Here is a 26,546-nt window from a genome sequence, read left to right on the forward strand (position 1 = left end):
GTTATAAAAATTTAATGTTGTATGTAAAACATTTATATTAATACACTTTGCAGACGTTTGTAGATATTCCTGAAACACAATAAAGCAACTTTGGATTTATTGTAACGATAAGAACGTTAGAATATGGAGGGTGCTAGGGTATGCAATAGTGAAAAAATCTCAAAGAAACTATTTTATTACAAGGTATGAGTACGTGTCATTATATATCCCGCAACAGGTTCAATTAAAAGTATCAAGTGTTTAGCCACTTCATTATTGAGAGATATATCTGCAGAATATCGTACTTTAAAGATATTTTAAGTCTCCTGGCTAACAAAAGTTATATTGTGTCATACATACATCATTTATGTTTTCGTAGAAATAGAGTTTCGTTCAAAATTACATCTCTACAACAAAATTATTTCCCGAGATATCTTGCTAAAAATTTAATTCACTTGTTTTAAAAATTTAATCTAAAACCAGTGTTTTAATAATAATATTTTACACGATGTCACCTTAAAATGAGATTTTATATAATGGAATAATTAAGCTAGAGTGAAATTAAGACCTTTTAAATCTGTTTCAATCATACTGTATATATATATATATATATACAATGATGGTTTCCATCAAGGTTTCACATATGACTAATATAAAAATATTCGCTTCCGCTTACCCAAATCACACAGAGTAACATGCAAATTCATCGAACTCAGTACTCATCATACAGAAATGAAGAACCATGCACAAATTTCAAGTATATATGTCAGTTAGTTTTCGAGATATCGGATAGACATATCGGAACGATAATCAGTAAAGACTATTTCCCACGAGTGATAAACTTCGTTAAATCTTGGCAAATAATTAAAAACTTGTGTGCTAAAAGGAAATACTAGCGTTTGTAAAAATGAGAATATCTATACATTAAAACAATGACAATTATTAGGTTCCAAAAAAAAAAAAAAAAAAAAAAGAGATTGAACAAACAATAATAACAACTGACAAGAGCTGCTACTGTGAGCCGAGCATTCTAATACTAGGAATAACTTAGAATATCAGCATTCTATCATTTAACAGACATTTCACAGCTTATTTTACCAAATACACGAAAAAGTAAGCTCAACCATAAAATATGGACTCTTTACCGAATTTAATAAAAATTAATCATTTTGTAATATACAGTATCTATTAAATAACAATAATTATTTTTTTAGTTTAATTTTTAGTTAAATTTAAATTTAATAAGACCCAACGATCGAGACTAATTAGATTTGTAAGTTATTTTAATACAAATAAATCCACAGTTGCAATGTACTTAAGAACCCTAACTTGTTGTAAATCGTGTTTTGGATTTCCTTTATAATTCAATTTAATAAATGTATCACAGTCATCCATCTTAGTAGAGATATACTGTAGATGATGTATCACAGCAAAGTTTCAGTTCGGGAAAATATAATTCTCTCTGGAAACTGCACCAAGAGACATTCTCCCGTTTTCTCCGATTGACGTACATTGGCCTCGGCTTTCAATAATTCGTGTTTAGTAGCTAACTTTTATAAAAGAATTTACATCCAAGACATTAAATCTATGAAGTATCCTTAGTAAAGACTCTTACGCGTCACTTAATGTTTCATATCTTTTTAGTTAGTTAGAAAACATTTAACCGTATTATGTTTATAAATCTCCCAAATTAAACCTATGTATAAAACATTTGATTACTCATTATACGCCTTGATTCTATTAACGATAGTTTATATTGCTAAATATAACATTCCTAAGCTATAGAAGCTTAGAAAAAATATTATATATATATATGTTTTATATATATATATATATATATATATATATATATATATATATATATATATGTTTTATATATATATATATATATATATATATATATATATATATATATATATATACTAGCAGACGCGACAGACGTTGTCCTGTACACACGTCTTTAATACGAAAATTTTAAACTTTGATTAATCTGTAACAATCTGGGCTGTTTTGATAAAAATGCCTAATCAAAAGTTATTACAATATCTAACTTCATCACATGTACATTTAATCACACTTTGACCAACCGATAGTGTGTGAGTATAACATGAGTGATGTGAAATGTAGAGGATGTTTTAAATGAAAACTTACTTAATCTGAAGGTAAAAAAGTTGAAACAAACGATTTTATATAACAGGTATATTTTTTCAATTTACAACTTAATTTATCGTAATGCCATTGAATGTACAATATTTTTTGTTAATCCTTCAGGAGTATACACAAACAAATTAGATGATTTTCCGATAGGGCTGAAGTATAATAAGTGACCTCCATCACAATCGAATTATTGATATTTCTGATTAGTCTATCTAAACTACTGAATTACATTAAAGTTTTTTACAATTACAGTACAGTATCGAAACTGGCCAACAGAATTTAATTTATCTAATATACTAAATAAATATTCCCTATGGGTCTGAAGTACAAACTACTGAATTTCAATATAGTTACTTTAAATTACAGTATAGTATAAGAACTGGCCAAACAGAATTTAATTTAAAACCAATTCCTACATTATTAACAATAGTTATTGTCACATGTGATTCTCTATTAATTTTAATATTACAATTAGCACTCACACAATAATTATACGATGATACAAAACAACACACAAAATTTGATAGCAGCACAAACTGTCGGGAAAACCTAGAATTAAAATAGAAAAACATTTGAAACTGCGACCGTAGCACATTCTGCTGGATCCAATTTAAAACATACCAATATAAAAAACAATTTATTTATAAACAAAAAATTAACTCATCAATCGCTGCACACTTAATATTTACGAATTTCAGTTAAAAGTGTATTTTACTAAAACTGCCAATTTTATATCTGGATAACCTCTATAGATAATCCTGATTAGCCTATCTAAACTACCGAATTTCATTATAGTTATTTAAAATTACAGTATAGTATCAGAACTGGCCAACAGAATTTAATTTAAAACCAATTCCTACACTATTAACAATAGTTATTCACACATGTGATTTGAATGCTACTTAATTTGAACTTATCTGACCAATTTTGACTGCAGATTAAAAATGTAAATTACAACAAATTATTTTAAATCTATTAGTTTAAAACTTGATTATCTAAAATGTTAACAATAGTTATTCACACATAGGAACACAACCTTTTGATTTGTATGCTACTTAGGTTATTTGAGGTAATGCGACCAATAATCTCTATTAATGTACTATTATAATTTTAGCACTCACACAATAATTACACGATGTTTTATTTTTTTATTTTCTTCTTTTTGCCTGTTGGCTTTTATAAACTTATAACGCGGCCACGTAGTACACTTTTTATAACTTCATTCTATCATATTTTAATGTTATTTGCCGTATTTACTTTTGAAACATGAACCTTACAAAACAACACACACACATTGATAGCAGCACAAACTGTCAATTTCAGTTAAAAGCTAAAACTTCCAATTTTATATCTGGATAATCTCTATCCTCCAAAGTGAGTACAGATTATATTGAAATAAGAAGTGGTGTTATTTTTATATGTTTATGCTTACTCTATGCTTTCAAGACTATTATTGATTAAACTGTGTTGTAATCTTATTATGTTTACATAGAACAATTGGTGAAAATTTAACTTTGCAATCTGCATTAGACTACTGATCAAGCACTTTATAATAATGTAATCTAAATGTAAACAAATGTTTCTGCCTCTTTGGTGAACTTCAGCTGAAAATATTTACAGCTGTTAAGTATCAGTTCACTATGTATTTCGTGTCGTAAGCGCAGTCTGTCGTATTCAATATACAACACTCCAACATCAACAACAATTTATAATTAAAAATTTAATTATATTTGACCGAATGAATAACTATAATGAAATTCAGTAGTTTGGATAGGCTATTCAGAAATATCAATAATTTGATTGTGATGGTGGCTGCTTATTATACTTCAGCCTTTAAATAACTATAATCCAATTCGGATAGTAGTTTGGATAGGCTATTCAGAAATATCAATAATTCGATTGTGATGGAGGCCACTTATTATACTTCAGCCGTATCGGAAAACCATCTAATTTGTTTATGTACATTCCTTGATGGATTAACACAAAATATTGTACATTCAATAGCATTACGATAAATTAAGTTGTAAATTAAAAATAATATACTTGTTATAAAATTAGTAATTTAAAATTACAGTATAATATCGGAACTGGCCAACAAAATTTAATTTAAAACCAATTGCTACACTATTAACAATAAGTAGTTTATTCACACATGTGATTTGTATGCTACTTAATTTGAACTTATGTGACCAATTCTGACTGCAGATAAAAAAATGTAAATTACAACAAAATATTTTAAATCCAATTAGTTTAAAACTTGATTATATAAACTGTTAACAATATTCACACACAGAAACACAACCTTTTGATTTGTATGCTACTTAGGTTATTTGAGGTAGGCCTATGCGACCAATAAGCTTATACTCATTTCAATAAATTTGCAAAATGGAGTTAAATAACTTTAATAAATAACTATAGTTTTTTATGCACTTCAAACATCTTCAATCTCTATTATGTATTATAACAATTAGCACTCACACAATAATTACAGAATGTTACAAAACAACGCACAAATTTGATAGCAGCACAAACTGTCGGCTGGAATTAAAATAAAAAAACATTATGGCTGTGTTGTAATATTATAATGTTTACGTAGAACAATTGGTGAAAACTTCATCTTTGCAATCTGCATTACAACTACTGATCAAGCACTTCACAAATTTAAAATATGAACTTTCTAAATTTTAAATGTAAACAAATGTTTCTGCCTCTTTGATGAACTTCAGCTGAAAATATTCACAGTTGTTAAGTAACAGTTCACTTTGTATCACGTGTCGTGGCGCAGTCTGGCGGATCCAATGTAAAACACTCCACCATCAACAACAATTTATTATTAAAAAATTAATTAAATAAACTATTAAAATTGGACCGAATTATGAATCTAAACCATTCTCGGATCCAATTGAAGAGACACAAAAAGTTTTCATTAAAATCGGTCCACCCGTTTAGGAGGAGTTCATTAACATACACACGCACACAAGAAATATATATATATAAAGATATGTATATATATATATATATATCAATAAAAAATAATTAAAATAAATCAAAATTTAGAAATTTAGAACAAGCATGTCAAAATTGTCACAAAATCTAAATTTCCGTATGGATTAAATCTTCGATAAATTGAAATCATCTGAACATCACATCTTTACATCCACAGTTTGAAACATATGTTTATCATTTCAAGAACATTATGCTTATTAATTTATTTATCTGCTACATGTATGTTTTTGATAATTTTAGGGAATCTTTTCAGGGAGTTGGGGTTGCTGACTCTGCCCTGCCTCTACATTCTTGAGGTGGTCACATACTGCAAATCAAAGTGTGATTTGGTTCGTGGCGGTGACGTTCACCAATATGGGACAAGAGGCAGGGACAATTTTCGAACTAGCCAATACAGATTGACGTTATCACAAAACCTCCCGCAACAAGTTGGTGTCAGACTCATCAACAAGCTCCCTGAGAGTGTAAAAAATTCCATCAATCAAAATCAATTAAAAACTCGTCTCAAATGCCTTTTGGTGTCAAAAGCGTTTTATTCTGTCGATGAATTCATGACGAGCCGCTGGGAGGTCTAAATTTGCACTGTATTTAAATAATCAGTTTGTATGTGTTTGCTCTTGATCTGTAGTCGGTATGTGTATGTTTGCTTTGGATCTGGAGTCAGTTTGAATGTGTGTCTGAGCGAATGTATGAATTGTAAGTGTGAATGTGTATGAAGGTATAGTTAGGACTATTTATTTTTGCTTATGACGATTGCGATACAATGTTATATTGTTTAAAAAATGCAATAAAGAGATTATTATTATTATTATTTTATGTGTTTCGTTATGTTTTTTTGACCTGAAGAAGCGTAATGCGAAATATAGTTAATTAATATTAATATGTTGGCCTTTTTTCTACATACATACATGCATATATATATATATTATATATATATATGTGTGTGTGTGTGTGTGTGTGTGTGGTGTGTGTGTGTGTGCGTGTGTGTGTGTGTTTTGTTTGTTTTTTTGTGTGTCTGTAGCCATGAAGAAATTGAATATATTTTATACTAAACGTCACGAATGAAATACACCTCAGTTTATTTTTGTCTGCAGCTTTCCTGAAAATACGCCAATGTGCACAGCTTGCAGTAGCAGACAAAATCATGTGTTCTCTTTCTCACTTTTTTACTAAATACCTGTAACAGCTTCCACATCCTCGATATTTATGGAAGATTATAAGAAATATTGAATGCAAGAAAGTTTTTACAAATTCAGATTTACTTCAGATTTTACTAAATAATGAAAAATATTATGATCAATAATATTCTTAAAATTCAAATATATAATTGTTATATTTAAAGGAATTTGTCTTAAATATTATATTATATTACAGAATATTGAAGTTACAATATAGTATAACATGTACAAATAACGTACTTATATAGCAGTGATTCTATTTAAAGGAGATTCAAGAATTCCATAGCACGGTAACCTTTGAGGTGATTTTTGATGCATTATGTACAAAAACATCGGCAGTATTTTCACTATGAAGTAAACAGTTTTAAATTTAGGCAAATTAAAATACAGAGGTAGTCGACTTAGATAGGTATATACGTCCAGTAGATGATGTGGGGTTCTATCTATAACAACACAGGAGAGTTTAGCCAACCCTATGTAAGCTCAAAAACTTGCATTAGTTTAGTGTGTCATTTAACCACGCAATACGCAATTATAAATATATTAACAAAATACTTTATATTTGTGTAGCGTTTTTTAAAGCTACATTGATTTATTTTTTTTAACTAAAACTTAAATTAAATGAAAATTTTGGGATCGAAATATTGGGATTTTATTGTAGATTAAATTGTGAAAAGTCCAGGATAAAAACGAACATGTAATCCTTTGGCAAGTTAGTACTGGTAGTTTTAAATCGTTAGGGAAGGCATGTTGCCTGCCTTGAATTGATTAGAACTTGTTTTGTTGCGACTACTGTTCTCCTTGTTTGATACAGCTGGACCAATGAGAGAAACACCGCGGATGTCCTGTAAAGTTGTTTGGAGGGAGGGAGTATAAATGCGCCAACTAATAATTTTCCCCCTTTTGTGGTAATTTTCGTGAGTTAAGTGTATTACAGAGCGCCGTGTTTCCAAATTTTTTCGAGGGGTTTTGAGGTAAGCACCAAATTTATTGTACGTTTTATTGAAATAGTCTTCCAGAGCTGATATTAAATTAATTATGTTGTCTTTTGTATAGGAAAAAAATCATTCATAGAAACTACAGAGCAATCTTAATAACTGATTCTCGATGAACATTAGAACATAATAGAATCATACAAGTTACATTTGGTTCATACTTGCAAGAAAAGTGAATTAAAATTGAACTTTGTTAATAAGACATACATACATTGTTAATATTGAACATGTTAATAAAACTTTATTTTGAGAGGCATCGCTCAGGCAGACGGTCAATGAATACAGAATAACATTTTATAACTCTGAGAAATTACTAAAATAAATAATAAGGATTAAAACCGTATTTAACGATGCTATAAGCGACGATGAAAAATTGTCCTAGGCTTTTAAGAGTGAACAGTAAATATAAGGACAAGGGGACTGTAGAAGTCTTTTGGAGATTCTAATTTTAAATACCTAGCTATAGATAATAGACGGAAAAACAGTGATTTCAATGTGTTTCATAAATTTTAGTTTTTATTTTACGAGTTAATTTCATATATAAGAAATATCTTTGTACGTAATTGGAAATCGTTATGACAATATTGATAGCTATGACCCTCGCCCATGATAATAAATCTCTCTCATTTCCCTATAAATTGGCTTACCAGGCCATGAGTCAAGCCTGGTCAAGTCTGAGGGAAAGGTTATCTATTGCTTTTAATGAATAGTTTAATATGGATCTAAAATTAAAAATATGTTAAACAGTTCCTGTCCGTTTTATTGCTAGGGGTTATATTTTTTTAAACTTTAAACCACTAGCCTTGTTATCGAAGAACCTAATAACGAATTGATAGTAACCTAAGAAGATGAATACAATCCAGGTAAAACGTAAATCAATTACTAATAAAATACGATTTAATATTAGAACAACTACGAATTTGCTATGTTAAAGTGTAGTTAATCCTCGTGAACTGGGTTAAAATTTCAGCTCCATCTTAAAGACCGGCATTTTAATCACATGTAGTAACTGTGCCAAGCCCTGAACTACAGCAGCTACTTTGTTTATGGTATATTTTGAATTATATCCCGTTTTGAGACGAATTATGTTTTTTTGTTCTTTTCACTTTTGCATTGGTAGATTTATTGATTTTTCTGTGGTTAAGAAATGTGTTAATATATATATATATATATATATATATATATATATATATATATAATATATATATATTTTAATCATTCAAATGCTTTAAAAATGCATGCTTGAAATAAGTTCCAAACCAAAAATAGGAAAGATATATTACAATGCATAGAAATACTATAGTTTACTTCAAACAATATATGCTTAAATAAATTTATAAACATTACGTTGATTATATCTCTAAATACAAAGCAGGAGACATAACCCAATTATAAATTCTTAATTATAATCTGATTTATGTTTAAATTCTACCAGCTTTGTCCTATTGGAATCAAATGCTTAATGTACGAATAAACAATCCAATAATTAAGATCACAAATAAATATAAGCTAATCCTTATTGTTTATTCCTAAATTCCTAAATTGATTTTTATGCGAATAATCAAATTAAAGCTAGTAACAAATATTGCTTTTATAGCAGTGTTATATAATCAGAATTTTTTACAACATTAAACTATGCAGAAACTATAAAATTGTTATAGAATTAAAGTAACATCAGTATACCTCAAATACCTTGCAATAGTGAAGATCAAGACATTTATACATTTATATAAGCAATTATATACAAGAAATATTTTAGCAAGAGTATTAAAAGTAATCTTCGACACCCTAAAATACACCAGAAAGTACAAAATTGAAGTAGTAAAACAATATGTTCTAACTAGTTCAGAAAAATGAAAACATTACTTAATACAATAAAACAAGATATCACCAATAACCCAGTATTGTTGAACAGATTGGGAACATATCAATAATGAAACTTCCCCAACAAAACTTTGGCCGTTTCTCCTTATAGCAGTTTGTGGTTGTAAGTTTATGGCCTTTAGATTGTCTCGATGTGCGAGAGTGCTCAAACTATGGAGGGCTTTTACGTTTACTTACTTTCAAACTTGAGAATTATAGTGAAGGATAATTTTTTAGGATAAACATTGAAAGTTTATAAAAACAAAATTAAGTTTTAGAATGACAAATCTACCTTTTCCAATTTCACTTTTAATTAAATTACCTATAATTATCATTCTTTTATTTACGGTTATTAACTACGTATTTATTCCTTAAAAATAGGAATATGATGTCTGTTTAACCTTCCATTCAAAAAAGCTCAAAGGGTAGGTTGCATATGTAAAAAAAATACGTAAGTTATTAGAAACATATAGCCTGTAAGTATTTTGACTTTCGTTGGAAATCAGTTTTATTGCAAAAAGCAAGAGCAATTATATGATGAAAAAGGTTTTATTAACTAAAAATTATTTATGCCCGTTTTCTTGAGGTGCACCGAATGAAGTACTAATTTGACACACCTTCATAAATGAGCGGTCACTAATAAAATAAACATTACATTCAGTAATAAGCAATTAACACTGATTAATATAATCGTCTTACCTCCTAATGTGGAAAACAAGGTGGCATTCCTTTCTCAAATTGTTGTATGTAAATGTACCTATTATTCAATAATTATATAGAAAATATCTAAATATTAATTTACCTTGAAGACAATATTTAAGAAAAAAACAAAGAGCGTTCTTTTATTATTCAATCAAATTCAATCAAAAACTTTATTTGTCAATTGAAAAAACACGTGCCAAATAAAGGAGAGTCCTATCTTGCTCATTTACCGCCTGTATTTCTCTGTTTATGTTTTTAATGTTTTACAGGAAAACAATTGTAGCGTCCTCAGGTTGAAAAATGTCTATTATTTTAATCTGTCTGTCAGTCGGTCTGTTTGTTTGTCCTCTCTGCGCGATATCTCCAAAAAATATCTAAAGAAACTACGTGGAAATTGCTGAATACATTCGCTAAATAACAGATTACAATCACATTGCATTTTAAAACACGTGACACAGTTACACATGTAAAGTAACTAACCCGTTGAAATTAGCTGCCAAATTAGAATTTTGCTCACAAACTAACCCTGTTACTCCATACATGGAATAGTACATAAATGTCTTTCATTATGTATTTCATTTACATATTGTTTTATTTTAATTTCCATAGTACAATAGTATGAAATTAAGAAAGGTAAAAAACAGTAAGTGATATTAAAAAGAAAATGTGCAGATAAATAAAATACGTCATTACCTAATGCCAACCCTCCTCGCGGGTTAGCAATATTGTCGGCCTCGCTCAGTGGAGAAGGGCGTGAGTATTGGTAGAGCGCCAGGACAACCAAGTTCTTGCGCAGTGACAGAGGACTACTAATATTGACGGATACCCAGATGGTTACGGTTTGCTCGGTAATAAGGGCGCCACCTTGTTGATGGGGTGTGATAGTCGCAGGTCTCCAACAAGGAACAGTTTCCTGCCCTCAGGTATGCTCAATCGAGACCACTACCATGCACGCAAGAACTATTAGGTTTACGACACTAAGCCTTAGGTACTTAAATTAGCCACAGATTTCGGTTGATTATTTTCTAATAGTAAGTTGCAAGGTCTCTAATTAAATATCAGGCAACTAGAAATTAAAACCAATATTTCACGTATTTCATTCTGTATTGCCTACTTCTCTCACAGTGCTAAGGTCTTAAACTAAATAAACAAATATATATTTAACTTAACTTAAACTTAACTCGTTGGCCAATTGAAATAAAAAATACGAAAAATTATTACGGTAGGAGCGCTCCCGATTACTAATATAAAATTACAGTGGCCAAAATCATGATGACCATATTCCTGAACTACAAAATTACAAAACAATAATTCACATGAATAAATAATGGCTAGACATTAAATTAAAGTTGAGTCCCATTTGTCAAAGTTCGAAACTGGATCCACCCTGATGCAGTTATTCAGGCCTAGTCCGATAGGTAGAGGCTCCACAATGACATTGGACGGAGTTAGTCCGACCTCCCAGGGGAGCACGATGGAATAAGTAGTGTAAAGTCTACTCACCAACTGGGCGGACCCAAAACACACACACGAGCCGTCGATTGTATCGTCCGTGCAATCCAATATTAAAACTTAAATTTCATAAAGTCAGTTTTATTCATTTTCTGCCGCTCATTCAAATCAGTAAAAAACTACTTATAATCAATCATGAAAACAATGTCAAACTTAACTTAAAAGAAAACCAGCTGACTAAAACAGCAACATCTGTCACTATTGTTGGTGTGTCTAACATACTCGTATTTAGCTTACAGCGGCCAGTAAAATGTAAAGAAACGTTTAATGTATAAACATAAGTACATTAAAAAGCGCAGAATCTGCCAATTACAATGATATACAATATTGGTCTTAAACACAAAGCATAATTATTCGGACACAGAAAAAATTAATTACGTTTGTTCTTACTTAAATTAATTAATTAAAATAATTATAGTAAAGTGTATTGAGGTATTAACATAATGCATTAATGTATGCACTTTCACGGCAATGGTAGGTATAAATTTTATGACAACTGCCTTTACATTATTCTGAGTAAAACTAAATAATATACAAACATTAGGACATAAAGTTACCGATTCAATTATATTTATAGAACAGTTAACAAGTTTAGTAAGGAAATTTATGAGAGACGATGCAATTGTTACGAGATAATATCTCGGCCTAATCATGTACAATTTACAGAAACAATTTGTGGTTACAGTATTTGACACTATGAACACGTATTTACAACTATTTATCTCCGTGAACTATTAAAAGACTAGATTAGTATTAATTTATTACAGATAACGTATTAATTTCCTACGTTTATCATAAGGACTTGACCATCTTACTACGAGGCCCAAGGCTTAGTTTACCGTAGATATTTAATTCTGTAAAGACAAAATTATTATACTGAAATTTTACTAACTGACATACGCAAGCGACAAAATATAAATGGCATGGTAATGGCTCACCTTAGCCTAACTCCTTTATTTGAACAGCTGATTGGCGTCTAATCAGTGACCGTTCTGTTATTGCAGCAACAATGAATGCGCGCTTCTTAATTTGGATGTAAAATTTCGTTATGTAGAGTGATCAGTTCTACATAACAATTGCTTAGGTAAAACAGAAAAGTACACGTCACACTAACTATTGATAACAACTATACTGAACGATTTCGATTAACAAGTTTACCAAAAGAATTTAATAATATGGTGAATGTTTATCCAAATTACTGCATGTCCCTTGTTCATATGTGAGCAATGACACCGGATTATACGACACTAGCAAAACCCGATATCTGCAAAGTTGGATTGGTTGAACTAATAACTGAGTGGTTTCAATCATCCACGGTGGGGTCATAAAGACAATCTTACATTTATGGCTTGATTGAAAACATCTATACAACTAAAAATCGTGCTGTATTATCTACAAACATTTCATTTTAATTTTACCACACAAAGTCCTTGGGTAAGAATTCAGCATATTTCAATTTACCTTCTGGTGGCAAATTATAATTGTTTTTCAAAATTTCACTATGTATGTTACTTTGCATATAATTTATATACAATTATTTTCTTTATACATTTCACGACAAATTAACATATATTTTAAACAAATTCTTAACTTTAAAATGTAAATACTTCATAAAAAATTTAAATGAGCGTAATGAAAAATTAACTAGTTTTAGGCTTTTCCATTTCATTTATACCGTAAAAGTATAGAAATAGGTCATTGTTTGATGAAGAATGTTGTATGATTCATCGTGCCAATTTTAAGTAACTTAATGTTTAATATAAAAATTGCACAAAAATATGTATTTTTAAACAGGTATTGGGGCTATATACGTTTTGGAATAGCTGTACTTATAAAATCGTTATATTTATGATCTGTAGAAATAATAAAGAAATACGTGGTCAATTTTAAGATAAAAACCAGTTTTTTGATCTTGTTTCAAAACTGTTTGTGAGAGACATATAGTTCAAATGTTTGAAACATATATTTAAAAAACTTTTAAATGGAAATAAAAAATGATGTATTCTGTAATAAATTTTTTTTTTTTTTGAGTTATGCCTATTTGAAATATTTCTTAATGTATATTTAAGTAGGAGTGTGTACATTTTAAATAAATTAATAAATAATTTGACATATTATATTGAATGTTATTCATTTTATGTTATGAATACCCTGGTTTCACTGTTTAATGTTTGATTTGTTTAAAATATAGTATTTTAAATAAACCCCAAATTGCATTATATTTTATCTCCCATTTTAATGGGTAAAGAAAACCTAATTTATTTCAATTTTCTGTTTAATAGAAAGGCTTATAATTTTAATTTTCGTGATTAAAAACGAGGACCTACAGTTATCGCACATTCTCTGATGAAGTTATTTAAAATTAACCCTTTCGGTGTGATTTTTTGAGATTAGATTTCATTTCTTCATTTTGTAATTTTTTAGTTTTTTAGCTATAGATCTGTCGGTTATCCTATCATAAGTTTAATATGCACTCCTTGACTCACCTGTACGAAGGTCTGAAGGCTTCAGAGACTGCTCTAAAAACTAGAAAACAATGTTATTCTCTCAATTAACTTTTTATTTCTACAATCGATTCCTCTTCCTAATGCCCAAATTTAAATTTAATACGAATAATTATTTACAGATTTTCTATCGGCACTAACATTCTAACTTCTTATGACAACTTATTCTAGGGCGAATGTGAGAATACATATCCAGCCTTACAAAATATTTAACTAATGAACTGCATACGGTTTTTCTGATAACACATTTTCCATATGACAACATTGAAAATAACCTTCCATGTGTTTAATAACTATCTTCAAGAGTTTTCTCCTTTCAAGTTAAAAATTTAATTATTATGATGTATGGTAATTTGGTTTATATATCATTTTTTTAGACTTAGACTGCATAAAAAACTTCACGTAAAAAAAACGTAATGTACTATTTAAATAGGTGAAGTTACTGGATTCTGGACAAACATATACTCAGTTAGGTAGTTATTGATGGTAAATATCTTTTAAATAAATTCACACACACTCACACACACACACACACACACACACACACACACACCAATAAATTGAAAAAAACAAGTTAACTCTATCACAATAGCGGTACGAAAACTAATATTTAATTAATACTAGTAATACTCGTATATCAGAACAGCGTATGACATGCTTTGGTTCATTTTAGTTATTGAAAACCGCTTTGAGTATTCTGATATACTGACCTGAGTTTATATTTATTATAACATATCTACATCCAAGTTATTACTCCACTCAAATTCTTTGATCGTCAATGTGGCTTCGATTCTGCTGCTACTCAGAAAGCCCGAATTCTTTATTTAATATATGTTTCTTTCTAGTTATGTTTTGTTAAATTTAATTTAATTAAGACTTTTAATTAACGCAGTACAAATTGTAAATATTTGTCAAAATCAGTGTGAAAGTTTAAATTTAAGAAAACTCCACCTTTTTAAATGTAAAAAATTTCAAATATTCTGTAAATCTAATATTTATCCTCCGGGTGGTATCATATTAGGATTGTTTACACCGTTCGGTTGAACCTACAATTGGCACTCTATTAGGAAACGGCTTTCCTTTCTAGTTATTCAGTAGAATCGAATTTTCGAATAAGGGAGTTAACTTTCAATTTACTTTATTCACTGTAGTAACTTTTTTGTAAGGGGAGATGGACGTCAAAAATAAAAAAAATATAATTTTTTTTATTGCATATTATTATTATTTGGAGTTTTCTGAAAAATTTGGTATGCTAATTGTGTATGTATGTATATATTTTGAATCCAAAATCGTGCATAACACAACTCACTACAAGAAAATTTTATTGGATCTTGGTCCTTGCAAACCAAAGTTGATTTACTGGTTATAGTACACAACTATGTTGTAACAGCATTTATATTTTGTAGGTCTGTGACTTTTTTCTGTAGTTGTTATTGACAGCTGTTATTAGCAGACCAAATAAACTTTGTCTTGGTGATTCATTTACATTTTTTGTTTGTTTTAGTTATTTTTGAAAGTTATTAAGTTATAGCTCATTCAAGATGACCAAAAGTAAGAAACTGTGGAGAAAACGAAGTTTCCGTGGCAACCAGTTTTCAAAATCAAACCGTGTTGTAGGCTTAGATTGTGTAGCACACACAAGTGATAATCCTAGGCCTAGTACTAGTGACAGTGACAGAGTTTCTGCAGATGCTAATTGCTCTAAATTAGACAGTGAAGTAGGCCTAGTTAGCAATCCTATTTCAGTATCCAAACGGAAACTTGCAGAGACTGTTTTAGATGATAGTGAGGGTGATATTAATGTTATAGTAAGTATAAACCTTTTGTCTTCTGCTATAATGCAATGTTGTGTCTGCAAAAATTGTAAAAATTTAGTTAAACACTTTACGTGGAAGAAAATGTTTCTCTTAGGAAGGGTCTGGCATGCAATTTAGTTATCTCTTGTAATTTTTGTGGCTCTAAGTTTCCTTTTTACACTTCAGACAGTACAAATAAATTCTTTGACATAAACATTAGATGTGTATACGGCCTCAGAGCCATAGGCAAAGGGAGTGTTAGTAGTGAACCGTTGTTCGGGCTGCTAAATCTACCTAACCCACCAGAAAAATTTTCAAGATACAATGATGTACTACTGAAACCTCTAAAAGAAGTAGCCACTGAAACAATGATTTCAGAAACTGAGGAGTCTGTAAGCCTAAATCTTTGCACAGAAAATGAAGATGAAGTAGGCCTACCTAGTCGTGATCTTAGCGTAGGGCTTGACGGACCGTGGCAAAAAAGGGGGCATACGTCACTCAATGGAGTTATTTCTGTTTCAAGTATAGATACCAGTAAGATAATAGATGTAAAAGTACTTACAAAATACTGTCATTCATGTGCTACAAAAAGTAAATCTCCCCATAAATGTAAGAATTTTACTGGAGCGAGTGGAAGCATGGAAATAGCAGGTGCCCTCAAAGTTTTCGCCCGATCTGAGGCCTCGAGGAATGTCCGATATAAATATTACTTGGGGGACGGTGATTCGAAGGGGTTTCATAAAGTCTTAGAATCAAAGCCTTATGGTGATGATTTTATAATTGGAAAATTGGAATGCGTTGGCCATGTCTAAAAGAGGATGGGGTCTTGGCTGAGAAAATTGCGACGTGATTATCGGGGAAAAAAACTTGAAGATGGCAAAGCTTTGGGTGGAAGAAAAGGTAGGTTGAATGATTCTGCAATTGAATCTTTACAAAATTACTATGGACAAGCAATAAGAAGGAATAAAAACAGTTTAGATAGCATGAAAAGAGATGTGTGGGCGACATTCTTCCATAAAGCTTCCACAAATGCAAAACCGCAACACAACCTCTGTGATAAATCGTGGTGTAAGTATTTGCAAGCACTTGATGTACCTAACCTAACCTATGACCACAACAATTCCTTGGACCCAGCAGTGATTGATGTAATCAAGCCAACTTATCAGCATCTAGCTAACCCTCAACTTCTGAAGAAATGTCTTCATGGGAAGACTCAAAATGTCAACGAGAGTTTCAATTCAGTTTTATGGACTAGAATTCCGAAGGCAAATATTGTAGGGTTGAAAACTCTAGAGTGTGGCACATATGATGCTGTGATGACTTACAATGAAGGAAATAAGGCTAGAGTTAAGGTGTTAGAGAAAATGGGTATAAATCATGGGAAAAACTGCACTGACATCCTTAGTAAGCTAGATTTCCAGCGTGTTTTAAAAGCAGAGAAAGCAAACGAGCCCGTCAAGAAAATGGCAAGAAAACATGCTAGGATGTTAAAGAAGAAAAATCAAGATGAAGAAGTAAACCAGGATGACACAGACTACAACCCTGGGATGTTTTAAGGTAAATTAAACTCATTTTTCATAATCAGCTTGTTTTTTTGTTGAATTTTTACAGTTTCCTTGAGTTTCCCGAAAAACGCAATTTTTGTTATAAATGACCAATTATCTCGGAAACTAGTAGAGCTAGAGTAATGAAATTTTTACAGCATGTAGTTTATGATGTAATACACAAACCCTACTACTTTTATTGAAATATAATAATAAACTTTGAAAATATAAAATGATTTCTTTAAAAATAAAATTGAATTTTTTTGTTAGGAAAAAAATAAATTTTTTACAGTAAGTTTTTTAGTGATTTAGTTAAAATTGGTAGGGTGTATGTATAATTAGGCCTAAAATACTAGGTTAAAATCTTAGCTGTCTACCTTATATACTTCCTGAGATAATGGGGCATTTATATTACCAATTTAACATAGGCAAGATAGGGACGTCCATCTCCCCTTAGGTTGGAGTTTTGGTTTCTTTACTGCGTGAGCGTCAGAAAAACCTATCTATTGAGGGGCTGCGAAATATTCATTTATATCTGTCACTCTATTTGTCAAAAGTGATCTTGAAAACAAACTACCCAAGGACTTGATGTTTTTCACTAACCTTTATTTACATAATTGGGGCATCAATCTCTTTAAATAGAATCTGATGAAAATTAATGCAATAAAAAAGTTAAAACTATGGACATGTTTATTGCGTAGCATCACAACGACGGAGAATATCTTTACTAGGTCGAATATCTCTTATGTTTATTTGGTGCGATAAGAAAACACAAAGAAGAGTTTCCAAAACTTTGTCTTACATAGATTTAAAAAGTTCAATTACCTGGGCAAGTTACGTTGTACTGCCGAGTTTTGCAGTTAATTACTATATATCTTAAACTGTTGGAAAAATTATTCATAAAAATTACCGTCTACTAATGTTGGTCTTCTTTCTTGTGTTTCGAATAACTTTATGGTTGAAAAATTTTAATTTGATCAGTATACTGCAGCTCATTAGCTTAATCATTTATACGATAAGTTATTGTAGAACTAAAAATGCTAATATTTAATTTCCAAGATGTTTCATATCTAGGTAAAAGAAATATTTGTAATATTAATCAGCTCAAATTTTTCTACATTAATTTTTATTTTTGAGAGTAAATTAACCTAGAGCTTAATAAAAACAAACAAACAAAAAAAAAGACACACTCCAATAACTAGTTAAACCTCCTAATTGAAGTATGTGTTTAGAAACACATACTTCACAGAAATATTTACTCCAATTTGTAGGATAATATTCTACTAAATGCTGTCTGAACTTATCTGAACACGTACCAATTAACATACTGTCACAACTATGTTTTATTTACCAGAATTAGCTTTAACTAGAAACCTAGTACTTCACTAGTCACAAGTTAATTAAAATGAAAGTCCAACAGTCTGTAACTAATTACATAGCAAATAACATAGCAAATTACACCTTGGCTTAGTTAACTCCCTAAGGTCAATCTAGTATGAGTCCATAGCAAATATCTCATTCGAAACAGTAAAACCGTTAAAATTTATGTAATATTCAACAGGGAATCGTAATATGTCTAATGCTGCTTAGTTAGTGATAAGAAACTCTCAGTCCTGTTTAACATTCTTAACTCATAACCTAGAAAAGTTTGAAACTAAACACTCCATAAGTTAATAATACTGCTGTAGAGATTCAAAAGAGAATAAAACCTCATTTAACGGGTTAAAGGATTTACCAGTGAGTAAAATTTTGATGAATGGTAAGAGAAATTTTCTGTACAGAGTTTTACAAATAAATTTAACAAAATTTGTATGATTGCTACATTCAAAATTTACTTTTAGTTTCAAATGGAATTTTATTGATTATTAAAAAATTCGCCAAGTTAATTCAACCAGTAGTTGAATCTAGTTACTCGTCCGCAGTTCGTGTACATCATTAGTTTCTTATATGAAGTTAATATAGGTAAACATATTATATATATATATATATATATATATAAGAAGGAAAGATTTAATGTAACATGAAATGTATCGTTAACAGATTTCAATACATACAAAATATAACATGAAGCTTAAATTAGTTGGCGGTGGACAGAGAAATGAAACGCGCGAGAAGATGTCAGCTCTTCTACACTCTCTCTTTGTTTGCTTGGCTATGGAAGTAAACACAGTAATGTGTTTCGGGGATTTTAACATTAATTTATTATCAAAGACATGCCATGAAGCTAAATGTTTACGCCGACTCTTGAAAGAATCAAACGCATTACAACTTATAAATGAACCAACAAGAGTTACTGCAACTTCAGCCACCTTGTTAGACCACATAATCGTGGACAGGTCGGCTGAAATCGAGAGGACCGGCATCATAGACGCACCTAGTATTATAGATCAAAGAGGAATAAAAATAACGGATCACAGGCTTATTTATTGCACGGTTAAAGTTCCTAAATATAAGAAAAAAACGCCTAAAATGATTATCTACAAAGATTTTAAACATTTCAATGAAGAAAGGGCTGTAGCTTCAATCGCAAATATTAACAGGAATAGTGCAACGTAATTAGATGCAATAGATAATATTGAACAATTTATTTCAAAGGAATATTAAAAAGGTATTTGATGAACACGCCCCTCTTGTTTGTAAAAGAGTCACAAAAGAGAAGGCTCCTTGGAGAAATGATGAAATAATTAAGAATACAAAAATTAAAAATAGACTGCATAGAAAATATTGGAAGTCCAGAACTAATGGAGACTGAAATTCAGTTCATTGTAAAAATTCTACGGCTTTAAAGTTTTGTGTATGTATAAAAGCTTGGGAATACAATAAAATATCATTTATAAGCTATAAAATATAATTAATTATAAAACATATGAAGTTTAGTATAATTTAGGAAATCCTGTAATCAATGATGTCAGGTAAAATCTTTTATTTTATAAAATATACAATATAAGGCATCTTTTTGACTCGTGGCTATATGGTCACGTAACCTCGGGCAATTTCAGGAAAATGTTTGAAGCATTGTTCGACTATTTTTGCTTTTAACGCTGATGCTACAATTTAAATCCATTGTTTTTCATATCTCCTGTTTCGCGTAGACCACAAATATAACTAATTATCCTTAATGTGCACAGTAACATTCCAAAATATAAGGAATTTCCAAAACCTTAATATAAAGTTTTACTAAACGCTGGAACTGTGAAACGTTTATTAGACTGAATTTTGAACCCTCTAAAGATAGATAGCAGTGGTGTTATAGAGTACCAGAATATGAAAAACTAATATAAGTAGGGTTTCGTTGGTCTATACTAATATACCAGTAGTTTCAGTCAAACTCGTGATGATGATAGAGATAACTTTTGCGAGGTCTAATTTATTAATGGCCAGAACGACCAGTAAATCAGTCAATTGAAATTCAAATTTAAAACCTTCTGTCCTTTCGTCGCAGACTCAATTTTAAATACTTTGCAATTAGTATGAATTTACTCAATTGTGTAAATGGTGAAGCATATATTTTCTAAACTTATAAACCCTAATAACCATATAGAACATAGTTTTGAAAATTATTGTAACTAAGATCATTAATACTCATACAAGTTTGATTCAACATAATTGTTAGACTAAATTTAGTGATTCAGCTCAAAGTGCAGCTGTAAACTTAGATATATGATGGCGAATATTAAATTAATTAGTAATCGTGTTTGGGTGTTTGGTCAGCATAATGCGATTCTTCTTTTGAATATTTAACATAGTGTCACCAATGACTGAATACATATATTAGTTTTAGAGACAGTTATTTTTATGAAATATTGCTATCACAAATTTGCTCAAAACAACCTTGCAGTAATTATCTTTAAGGCGAAACCTTAATTTGTAAACATTACTTCACTGAATGGTTAAGAACCTATAATTTCTCTCCTTTTATTAATCATAACAGTAAAAAAGCTAATTTTTCTATACAATTCGTAATTTAGGGTTTAAAGCATTAAAAGTACGTTTTAAAACAAACTATTTTACATGAAATATTACAAGACTAAAATTTTTATATTTGCGGACAGAGCTTATGAAGTTTTATTTTCATGTCTTGGACAGGCAAATATGTGTAAGGTACTGATCTTCCTATACCGTTATTGGATTTTAAACCCAGACACGATTAAAAAATCCGGACGGTTTTTTATAATTTTTCTCTCTTACCATTATGTAATAAAAGGCTGGAATCCTGAAACCAAAACAAATATCGTGTATCTGGAGTCGCTGGAATTGTAGGCACAATTTCAAGGGTAGGACTCATTTCATTTGGTTTCATGTTTTACTCAAATGTCACTCTGTAAAAATAAAAATTATTGTGCTCAGTTTATTTACAAGATTATGTATTCTGCAATTCTCTTATCAATTATGGTTATGTCAAACCAATTCAGAAATTTTCACTAGCGTTTACCCCAAATATATTAGGTGGCATACATTACCATTGAACTCATTGTTGCTCATTGTTGCTTATTCAGAAATCAAGTTTCATGCAACTTCAAAATTTATACTATAGTTAGTTCTCGAGATATCATGTAAAAAGGCATACATACAGAATTAAAATTTATAACTATTATAATAGATTTCGTTGACGGTCTAGCCAATAACTTATTGTAATCGGTTTACTTTAAGGAATTTTTTAGTAAAAGTATAAATAACAAAATTACAAAGAATTAGAATTATATTTATTTTAAGTTTTAAGTGATACTATTTTGTTAAGCTCCTTTGCACAATAAAATTAATGTAGATTCTGACATATGGACTCCTGGAATGTCATAACAAATTCTGGAAACCGTGGATAATAATGGAAGCAAAATGCCAATTATACTAAGCACACCGAAACGAAATAAGTTATATTTATACAGCAAACTGGAATGTTATTCGTGTAATGTAATCCTACGTAATGAATAATTATTAAAAATAAATATCGTGAAGACGATTTTATAACATTAAAAACTATTACTCACCTTGTTGTAAGTAAGTTACTTATGAGATAAATCGTTGAAAACAACCGAATGTCTCTTGGTGATATATGAGCATAACATCGATCTTTAGCAGAACTGGGAATACTAATATCCGTCGAGTTTGATTAGTTCCACCATTAACCGAGTGGTTTCAATCACACTCGATTGTACCGCAAGGGCGATTTATCTCCTGAATACAACAATCTCTCATTGGCAAATGACCGGTCTGACCTAGAAACAAATTTATTGATACATTACGTTGAGATATACGATGTGATTCCTTATCCGGTTGTTGATTGTCAAACACTGCTAGATCAAGTGATGAATAATCTTTACGTCATTGGAAATTAAAGAAAGTCAGTTTAAAAATGTATAAACTAAATACACGCTTTTAATTTTCCATAAGTATTTGAATATGTAGATACAGTTATAAATGACAAATAATTAGTGTTTTATACATAACGCAGTTATGGTAAGAAGGGCTAATTCAATTGAATTTTGAGTTTAGATGGGGTTATCTTTCCTTTTATTGCAGCGTCTGGTATCTGACCCGTTCTCAGACTAGACTCTTGGAATTCGGAGTAATGTTCGTCTGAAGAGATCCAACAAACTGGAAGCAAACTAGAAGATCTAAACGAAACTTTACATTATTTCGACATTAGAGACACCTACGAATTTAAATAAATATTACAAATATTAAATTGTATAGTCTACTGTACTAGAGGTAAATTCACCATTCAAATAATCAGTTTTCTAAAATGTAATGATAACACACTTTTATAACTCTTGCTGTAGATATATTTAAAAAAGAATCTATTCACAATATAATAGAATCTTTGTATGTAAATATACATTTCGATAAAAAGAGGGAGGGGTTTTGCATAAACCAATAGAGCATCACGTTCTATTTGTGGAAGCTACACAATTAAAAATATAATTTGTTAAAATGATAACTGTCTATAGTAGGATAATCAAGGATTTGTCTTCATGTAATTATTTTAAGAGTAATGATGTATTATCCTGTGTAATGGGAAAATTGGACTAAATGTGTATATAAATTTCTATTGGCGTAGTCCAAGATAGTGCTTGATATATGTTGGATATTGAATACTCGCCAAATTTGATGGATTTACTGTTACCAGTGACATTCTCAATACCGTACTGAAAGCTCAATGTTGTATCACTGATAGCAACTGATATAAAGCTGATGATTACTCTTTTGGGACATTTATAATTGATTTTAAGGTGCACAATTAATTTCCTAAATGGCGTTTCGATCAAAGTAATCCTCTGCATTTATTTTAAACATGAAAATATTTATTTCTATATTAAAAAGTTTACGTAATATATTCTCGTAATATTCAATTATTGTAATTTATATGGGGCAATAAAACTCTCATATAGTATTACAGTTAATTGCATTTAATTACAAAACGTCCAATTTACTTATTTTGGAGGTGTATACAGATTTCGTTTGCCTTAAAGTGAAATGGTGCATAAAGAAAACATGAGTATTCATAAGACCATACAGAATAAAAATTAAAATGTTTGATCCAAGTAAAAGGCTGAATTTTTGATTCTGCCGCTGATAATGCCAGTAATTTTCAGGAATGTTTCAGGTTCCCTTTATTTTACATTAGGTGACATTACATTGACAATTGCTGAAACACAGACTGCACAACTAATACCAGGTATATGATGATATTGTTAAAACTTTTTATTTTATAATTTTATAAACTATACATTGAACATTCAGGATTTAATATTAATTTTTACTCATTTCAAACAGTAATTTTTAAAAATCTATTATTGAATTTCACCATTCAAAAAAATTTGATCTTTATCCGAAGTAAATTCTTATTCCGAAGATAACAATAGTATATGGAATGAACAGGAACAGGAAACAAAACCTCAGTACATTTTCATAAATTGTAATAAAAACGATGCATGATTTTAAGGCATGTTTTATGATCGTTAAAGTCATTATAATATACAAAAATTAAACAAAACAAACCTTGAGGGTCGGAATCTTTTCTCTACGCAAGTATGGACTTGTTCTTCATTGCAACTGTTTTTATAGTGATATGTTCGAAACTTGATCTAAACACTGTGAAAATAAGGCATATCCTTATTTAGTCTGCTCGTCATCATGTATTAATTTAATTTTAGTGTTTACGTATTTTACCTTTGAGCCTTAATATTTTTACATTTGAAATAGATGTTGGATTAAATCCTAGAAATGAAGTGTTCGTTTTTTGCATTATACAACGATGAAAAGTGTGAAAAATACTTCATTTCTGTAATATCATCTTCTGAGAGGCAGCCAGCTTTGCACCAACCTTTTGAAGTCAGTATGCAGATGAGCATTCCCGCATGTTTGTTCATGCAACCTTTACCTCTAGAGCTTTTTAAACGTCCAACTAACTCCAATTACAGTCATACTCAGCAGTGATCTAAAGCTTGTATTCAAAACTTTTATAAAAACATCTCGAAACTAGCGTATGGTGGTGTGCCGAATTAAACATCCATAGTGCCCGGATATGACACAACATTGGTTCTTGAGGCATGTACAAATCAATTAGACATGTCATCTCCTATGAAATTAAAGCCCATTATTCAATTAATTATTTACTATGCTTTATATCATTATTTAAATTCCAACAATCTCTAGAAATGAATGTACATTTGAAAGCTGAAACTAATTAGCTATAAACACAAACAGATCTCTGCCAACTTTGCAATAAATTAAATTTCTATTGGAATTAGCCGTATCATTTTAAAACGCATTTGCTTGATACAACTCTATTTAAAAAACATCTCTCATAGCAATGAGACGTTAATGAGTTAATTTAGCAATGTTTTACGAGCTATAAATCAAAACTATGTAATATAAAATTACAGAAAATTTGCTTATAATTCTTTACGTATTTAAATTTTGTGACTTAGCGATACAGATTAATACGATTCCAGATTAATGATAACGTATTAATAAAAAATACATTGAAATGATTAATGACTGCATTAATATGCCTGTTTAATGTGAGAATATAATAATATTTAAGCTTTTGTACAATTAATTTTCACAAATATTCAATGTACTGAAATGTGCACAGAACAATTTCCAGTATTCCTGCAGACTGGATACACATGCCCATCTTACTAAAGGATATATCTAAGTTCACGAGCTGTATAATGAATTCCACTAAATATATTTTACAGCACTATATAACTATATTGCTAATTATTACTGATGAAATTTTCTAGTAACGTTTGCTGGACCAAAAGGCTATATGAGGAAGAAAACTTTCAAACACATACACAACACTCTTTTGTCAGAGAATAACTGTCAGTTTTTATCTCTGAGGCTGTCCAAATGCTTCAAAAAGGTTTCTATTTACATAAATACAACAGACTATTGTAGAATGGGACAGAATGTAACGAAAGCTTTTTTTGCTCTCATTAAAGCTATAGGTTTAACTTCAGTTACTCATATTTTTATTAAACCGATTTATTCAACAAAGAAAATCTATCATGTATATTAATAATTGTATTATTTGGTTTGTAGATTTTGGTAACAGGTTAATAACATCGCTTTAACTTTATAATGGTGTTACAGAAGATTTCATTTTGTAAATTTCTTGTTGCCGTCTCGGTTATTAAAATAATTTCATCTCAAAACCAAAACTGTTCTTTCTTCTACCAAGTGGAGTCTGTGTAACACGTTACAAGTAACTGCCTATCAAGAGTTATCGATAGGAGTTATATAAGGACACACTTATATTTAACGAAAATATTTAATGCAGGATTTGTCAGTGTGCTCAAATGAATATAATTGAAGTGAATGTTTTCATATTTATTAATATACAGAAAAATCTTAGATGAATAGAAATGTAATGTATAGGGAAGGTTTAATATTGTAACAGGAGTTGATAGTGTATCTGAGCGTTACGCAATTTTAGAATCAGCTTTATAATTGTAATTATTTTGTTTACTAGAACGAAATATATTTGAAAACTCGATTAAAAAGAAACCTTCTTAGAGCATCAACTCAAATTCAGTGTATTTTTGGTACTTTAATCCTACATTTTATTAATAACTTTGGTCATTTTAACCAAAATGACTAACGTCATTTCAACCATGGTCACTCTGACGGATTGTAAAAGTACTCTCACTAATATTAGTGGTAAATGGGTGAATCAGTTCGTCAATTCTGTGACTTCCTCACAGAATGATGATTAGAATTGGTCTTGAGATGATTTTAGATTGTGTAGAGGAAGGTCTCCTTGATGTATGTATTGACATTATTTAATGAGGTTTCATTTTCTTAT

Source organism: Homalodisca vitripennis, chromosome 7 (genome assembly GCF_021130785.1).
Source record: "Homalodisca vitripennis isolate AUS2020 chromosome 7, UT_GWSS_2.1, whole genome shotgun sequence".
Classification (NCBI taxonomy): Eukaryota; Metazoa; Arthropoda; class Insecta; order Hemiptera; family Cicadellidae; genus Homalodisca; species Homalodisca vitripennis.